Raw genomic sequence first — 7,360 nt, forward strand, 5'->3', positions numbered from 1 at the left:
GCCCACCCTCCCAGCCAGCAATTCCTTCCCAATCTCCCATCTGTCCCTGCCCTCTGGCAGTGGGAAGCCATTCCCTGTGTCCTGTCCCTCCATGCCTTGTCCCCAGTCCCTCTCCAGCTCTCCTGGAGCCCCTTTAGGCCCTGCCAGGGGCTCTCAGGTGTCCCTGGATCCTTCTCTTCTCCAGGTGACCCCCCCCAGCTGTCCCAGCCTGGCTCCAGAGCAGAGGGGCTCCCCTTTTCCTTGGGGTGAGTTATCCAGGTGAGATCCCTGGATCCACTGGTGGGATCACTTCAGTCTGCAGGAGTTCGTGTCAGCTCCCGAGCTCTGCCGGTCACACCACTGAGGATGCTGCTCCTGGGACAGCACGGCGCGATGCCAGAGGATGTTATTTGGGATGGTATCATTAGATGTCCCTTCACTGCCCTCATCAGCAGGATCCCTCGCTGTGGGGCCGTGCAGAGCCGCGGGAGCAGCGGCACATTCCTGAGGGCTGTTAGCAGTGCTGAGGGCAATCACTCTGCTGGCTGCTGGTTCGGGACCTTTGGGCTGTGGCAGTGACCTTTCTCGGAGCGTTCTGCCCCTGGGAACTGCTGCCCCGAGGTATTCCTGGCCACAGCTACACAGGAGCCTTAATACTGCATGGGCTGGTGCAGGTTGTATTTCGGGAGATGAGACACCACTCCAGCCATGCAGGGCTGGAATGTGGAGCGCGTCACAGCGTCCACCCCCGGCTCTACAGTCAGGGGTGTCTGAACCTTTCACAGAAATGTGTTCTTTTGAAATGGGCAGAGTCAAAGAAATTTAAAAACAAACCCACCCTGTCAGAGAGAGGTTGCAGTTAAGGGCTGTGGCGCTGAAATCTGGGCTTGTGAGCTTCAGTCCACTGTTCAGGATCCTTCAGGGTGAGAGGACTAACGGTGCTTTGGTGGGAAGATTTACTCATTCTGGGATTTCTTGAGTAGATTTTTGATCTAAATCCTGACCTGCTTTGACAGCAGCTTTTGTGATCTCTGGACAAGCTCCTGTCGTTCAGGAATTGCACCTTTGACTGTGGGAACTGCTCTGCGGGGCAGGGAAGTCCGAGGGGTCCGGGGATAGAGCAGGAGCCATTTCCCTGGAAGCTCCACAAATAAACCCTGCAGTACTCTGAAAACCCGTGGAAGGGGGAAGACTGATAGTTCCTTTCTTCTTTAGCCCAAGAAACGTGGAAGGGAGTGTTACCTCAAACCCTAACAGCTCTGGGATTCTGTTATCCTCTTCCCTTTTGGGAAGAAAGCAGGTCCTTGGGGGGAAAAAAAGGCATGGAGGGCTAAGTAGTAAATATTTGATTTCTTGCCCCTGTTCTCACGTGGGGCACAAATATCTTTCAACAACACCAGGGCAGTTTTTGAACAGGAAAAGGCAGCAGATTTTTGGTTGCAGAATTGAGCTGATGCACTGATCGTGGTTTCAAGGGGAATGGTCAGCCCTGTCCCTTCATCCCAGAGGATTCACAGCAGGGAATGCCTCCACGTCCCAGCTGTGTTCATCCTTCCCTTTGTTGGGGTGATGGTGGAAAGTTGGCAGAGCTGTGCAATGCCACGTGAAACCTCCCTGCTGCCAAGCTTTGTGGGAAATGTGGACTCCTGGAATGCCCTGAGTGTGGTCTAGGATGGAAATGTGGATTTATGGAATGGCCTGGTCTGGGATAGAAATGTGGATTTATGGAATGCCCTGAGTGTGGTCTGGGATGGGAAGGAACCTGGAGTGGTTGATGGTTTCCCAGTGAATTGTTTCAGCTCAGATCCATTTTCATGGATTCCCTGCAAGGCTCAGCTGGGTTCAGGGAGAGGGATGCAGGTCCAGGGAAACTTGGAGGTTTTCAAAGTCGAGGCATGTTCTAAAAATATGACTGTTTATTTATCTTATAAATAGCAGGAGGGAGAAAAGATTTGGGAAGGACTTCACCTTCCCTTCCCAGTTTCTACCAACTTCAGTTATTGTTCCAAAACGTGCAAATTTAGAGTGCCAACAGCCACTGAATATCTCATGTCAGTGTAGGGGATCTGTTGCTGGGATTTTAATACTGAAATATTAACCTCATTTTTAAGTTTCTCCAACCAGCTGGGGTCAGGTTGAGGTGCATTTCTTCATGTGATTTCTCTTTGCTTTATCCTCTTTCATCATGAAAAAGATTCACAAATATTTGGCATCTTGTTCCTGTTCTTTTCAGTTTGGGTTTGTTTGGATTTTTTTATTTCCCCCCTCCTTGGAATCCTCTCTTGAAGGTTCAGTCTCTGTAACATCCTGGTCGAACACTTTCTATACTAAAACCTTCAGTCCTATAATCTATGTAACCCAAATAATTTGGTGAGTGAGGGGACAGTTCCTCCTCTCTCCAGAAACACAGAGAGAGAAGAAATGAATTTTTATTTCAAACCAATAATTCCTTTAATCCTGCTCTTCCAGCACAGTCTTTTTGACTCGTGGCTGGTTTACACACCATACAGCTACTGCCTTGTGCTGCCCCTGACCCCATATCAACCTGTCAGGGGCAAAAAATAGACCTGAAAACAAGACATGGAGGTGATTTAATCGCAGCGTTTTGATGGTGTTGCCTCCAAGATTATTATTTGTTATGATCTAATGCTTTCTATTAATACTTTGAGAAAGGGGATAAGCAGCCCTGAGGCAAAGAGTGGAATTCAGCTTTTATCCTCTCCTAAAAACCCTTTTCCTTCACGAGCCAAGGCCCAATCCCTGACAAGGCTTGGCTTGATCCAGAAGAAAAAAGACTGGATTAACTTCCAGCTGTGAAGGGAGGGCTCAGAGAAACATATACATGTGAATGTAGATTTAATGCAAAGACAATCCCTTGCATTGTCTAACTGCATGGTTTTTTGGCAAATATGCCTTTTTTTGTGGGTAAAAACGCTCCCCACAGTATCTCTGTCCATGAGAGCAGAAGGGGCAGCGAAGCCTCACGGTCGGGAATGGCAGAAAGAACAAGAAGGGACTTACTGATGGTGGGTTAAAAATAGACACAGTGACACAAATATGTGTTTAAATGTCCTTTTTTCAGTGCTGAAATGCTTGTTAAGTCCAGGTGCTGTCTTGGTGTCCTCAGGGGGTTAAATCTGGCAGCTGTGATGGCAGGATGTGGATCCATCGTCGTGCTTGGAGAGGATTCTGTTGGGTCAGATGGACCGACCCAACTCAATATTTAAATGACTCAAGCACAAGGAAACATTTTCTGCTTTCAAAGGGTGGGTGATTGAAATGCAAAGCAGCATCTCCCTCTGCCTGAGTCATCCTGCAGCTTTCTGTCTTAGCTCGGAGCTGCTGAGCACGTGGACGTTTACGGGTGGTGGATGAAGCGCGGCCTGGTGAGTGAATCTGGGTGGGAGCGGCCCTGTTCTGCCCTACAGCAGAGCTTTCCTAATGCCTTGGAGATGTCTGTCCACCAGAAGGCCATTCCCTGTTCTCAGAGCAAAGTCAAAGGCTGGACTTGATGATGCTGGAGGTCTTTTCCAGCCTGAATGGTTTTAGACACGTGTGAAGACACCTGTGCGTGTCCACCACATTTTTCACTATAAATGCCACTTGTGGACTTGAGGAGAAACCACAGGAAATGTAGTGGGGTTTGGGTTTGGTTGGGTGGCTTTTCCAGTTCTTAAAGAGGAATGGAGCTTGTAGTGATAGTTTTGTCACAGCTCTTCCCTGAAATCTGGAGTTGAAGGAGCAAAGACCTGGAAGATTTTCCGGCAGCCTCAAGTGACCCAAGAGCGCCTTCTCCCCTCTTGGTGTCCAGATGGCAGAACAAAAATCTTCTGTTCATCCCAACTTTTCATCTCCTTCATAATGCTGCTGGTTCTTGAAGCCCATCTGTAATTTTGGGGGGTTGTTCCATGCTCTTTTCCAGCCTGGGACTGAAGATCTGCCGTGTCTCACACCAAGACCAGCTGCGTTTCAGGGGCAGAAAAAGAGGTGCTGGCACCCTGCATGTAATTTTGGCCCTGTTCAGTGGCTTCCTAAATAAGATTTATCAACCAGCAATGTAAAACAGGCTGAAGGTGATGCTCCAATAACTGAGGGATAAATTTATTGCAGGAACTTCCATGGCTGGAGCTGGAAATGGCGATAATGAATTCCATGTTCAAGAAGAAAAAGGGGCTCTTTGCTCCATGGAGGTTTGTTTCGTTGATGAAGATGTCACTTTTTGCATCCAATCAACTGAGAAGCAGCACTTTGGAGAAAAAACTGAGCCTGGGAGTTATTTCTGGAATGCACCCCCAGAGGAGCTGGGTCAGAGAGCAGCAGGTCGAGCTGGCACCGCTCTCGAGAGACTCCACCAACACGTTGTGTTAATTTCTGGACATCTTCAAAAGATGTAAGAAACCTCTAAACAAACAGAAATCAGATAAAAAGGGGAAGGGCTGCCTAGGAAAGCAAAATGTGGAGTAATGGAGAGCCCATGGAGGAAGGGAAGGGTCTGCAGCTCTGGGCAGAGCACGGAATACTTGGCAGTAGGGAATGAGATATGATATTTCATCAGGATATAAATATGAACTTCTGGAAAGAGTTAAGGAAAAAGAAGATGCCTCCCAAGGGCCCCAAACAGTTAGTTATTAATTGAATTATGTGACCTAGTAAATGAAAAGGGATCATTGTTGGTATTGGCTTTGAAATGCCCCTCCTTGAAGAACCAAAGCCAATCCTACCTTGCCAGTCCACTGGGTGACCCACGAGGCCACTTCTCTGATCATCAGCCTGGTTCTGCTCCATCCATCATGTCACTGCTGACCTTCCCAACTCCTCTGTGCACCAGGGTTGCTGCCCTGTCACCCAATCTGTTTATCAAGTACCCTGAGTCTTCCTCACCAGGTGTTTGGTGGATGGCAGGTTGGCCATGAGTCAGCAGTGCCTGGAGCCAGGAGGGACATCCTTGTCCTGGGGACACCACTGAGGGAGGGAGGGGATTGTCCAGCTCTGCTCTGCCCTGGGGGCCTCTCCTGCAATACTGGGGGGACACAAGGGGAGGGAGAGATTGAGCCCTTGGAGAGTGTCCAAAGGAGGGCAGAGAAGATGGGGAATGGCCCAGCCCCCAGGGAATGGCTGGAGCTGTGTCAGGGCAGGCTCAGGGTGGATCTCAGGGAAAGGTTCTTCCCCCAGAGGGTGGTTGGCACTGAACAGGCTCCCCAGGGCAGTGGGCACAGCCCCAAGGCTGCCAGAGCTGCAGGAGGGTTGGGATGATGCTCTGGGGATGGGCCTGTGCAGGGTTGGACTAGATGATCCTTGTGGATCCCTTCCATCTCAGCGTGTTCGGTGATTCTGTGAGTTTGACTGTTCCTTGGGTTCCTGGCAAGTTTTTCCCATGTTCCTGGGTCTGTGTCTTCAGCCACAAAATGTTTTGTAACTGATAACAATATTGGCATGTGATTTGCATCAAGCTGACAAAGCTGAACTTACAGGGTAGAACTAAAGATGTATTGATACTGAAAATTTAGTTCTTGGTGCAGACTCCTTGCTCTGAAGCTCAGGGTTCCTTGAATTGGGACAGCTTTGCTTCAGGTCCAAGACAGGAACGAAATCAATTCAAATTCCTTGATATTATCAACTCTGAAGGAAGCAAACCCCCCTGTTTTATCACGGGAGTGTTCCCTTGGTTTGTCGGGGGGTCCCTTTCGGCAGAGACCTGGAGAAGCCAGGCCGATCTCGGGTGTGCTTGGGTTTCCTCAGGAGCACCGAGGTGCCCAGCTCCCTCTCCATCCCTGCTGCTGACAACAGGTGGCTCCTCTGGGGTCACCGAGTATATTTAGGGCTGAAACCGGAGCGGGCTGGGCCGGATTGGCTGCGGGGGCCACACGTGTTGCTCGGGGAGCGCCGCACCCGCTCGCTCTCTCCCACTGCTGCTCAGGAGGGAAGACTGGAGAGCCTTTGCTCCAAAGGATATTTGCTGGATGTTGCTGGTAAGGACATTTTAATCGTGTTTGACACCTTTTCCGTAGAGCAGGACCTTGAGCTGTTCCCCCAGCCGGGGGTTTTTTGGGGTGCTTGTCACGCCTTGCCCACGGCAGACAAATCTTCTGCCTGGATGACCAGGTGCAGATGGCAGGAGGAGGAGAGCACCTGGAATCGTGGTTGGGAGTATAACTGAGGGTTATACCAGCCACAGTTTTTATGGTTTAAACCCTTCTATGCAATCCCCACTTCTTGGATTTAATCACTCACTTTGGCCTACTTTTTCACCCAACTTGCTGCCCATGAACGGAGTCATTCGTGATTTATTTTAATAGTTAATGATCTGGTTTAACAAATTAACTCTTTGGCAATTTTTCTCAGCTCCCTGGAACTAAAAAGGGACAGTGTTGCATGTTCCTATATTTAACCTGGGTTACTCTCCTTGCCTTGCCTCAGAAGGAATTGCAGTGGGACCAGCTCAGCTCAGCGGGCAGTTGGCAGGATTAGCTTACACGGCAAATATCCCTGGATTTGGGAGCAGCTGTTCCAAAGCCTCATCCCCTCCCAGCACTGGAAACAGGGCTGCGGGCTCCAAGGGACAACTGCAGCAAAATCACTGTGCTAATTCATTTTGGACAGTAATCTGGGCTCTGTCATTCAGCCAGCTCTGTGGAATTCCAGCTTTTCCAGGTCTGAAGAAACAGAGAGAAAAAAGCCACAGGAGCTTAAAAAAAGAATCTTCTCCCAGAGCATCAATATAGGCTAATGCTGGGAGGACAGAAATTGCCTCATTAACCAAAAGTCACTTAAAAGAAATATTTATTATATTTCTCTGCATTAGGCTTTTCCTTATGAATGAACATCACAGAATATACAGATAAAGCTCCCATTCAAACAGGAGCTTGAATAATATAAGGAAATAGAATTGTCAGAGAGAAAAGAAAAATGCTTCATTTAATTCTGTTGTAATAAAAAACCCCAAATCATACTTCAAGAAATCTCTATTTATTTATTTATTTATTTATTTATTTATTTATTTATTTATGTAGGATTCCAGTATTGGTGTTCCAACCATTGGAATGAAGTATTTGTCCAAAATTGTAACTTATATCAGTATATTTGAAACTCAATCCCATGTTTTTCCATTATAGCCAAAGCACTGCCAGATCCTGGCTTTATTTAGGATCTGGCTTGTTACTAACCATGATCCCAGGTGCTTTATGAGCTTGACTTGTCACTTTTCATGGTACTTTCAGTTTGGGCTAATTTTTTGTTTATTCATATTTTTATTTGCTGCGTGACCAGTGAGTGGGGGAGAGACAGAAGAAAACCCTCAGAATGGAGGAAGAGGAATACGAGGAAGTTGTGGAGGTAAGAAGAAAACCTTGAGAGCAGAAATGATTGTTTCCTGCCTTGTGAA

The 7,360-nt window shown here is 48.1% G+C and overlaps 1 long non-coding RNA gene across 1 annotated transcript in view; it reads left to right on the top strand.

Moving 5' to 3' along the window:
- The first annotated feature begins 5,866 nt into the window (after positions 1–5,866).
- Positions 5,867–7,360, top strand: part of LOC114072555 — a 6,879-nt gene continuing 5,385 nt past the window's right edge. The window contains exons 1-2 of the long non-coding RNA XR_003574200.1: positions 5,867–5,948; positions 7,246–7,311. This is a non-coding gene — a long non-coding RNA (uncharacterized LOC114072555). The remainder of the gene's footprint in view (positions 5,949–7,245; positions 7,312–7,360) is intronic.

Source organism: Empidonax traillii, unplaced genomic scaffold, assembly GCF_003031625.1.
Source record: "Empidonax traillii isolate 1590-97213 ecotype Southwest subspecies unplaced genomic scaffold, ASM303162v1 scaffold3465:size16157, whole genome shotgun sequence".
Lineage (NCBI taxonomy): Eukaryota > Metazoa > Chordata > Aves > Passeriformes > Tyrannidae > Empidonax > Empidonax traillii.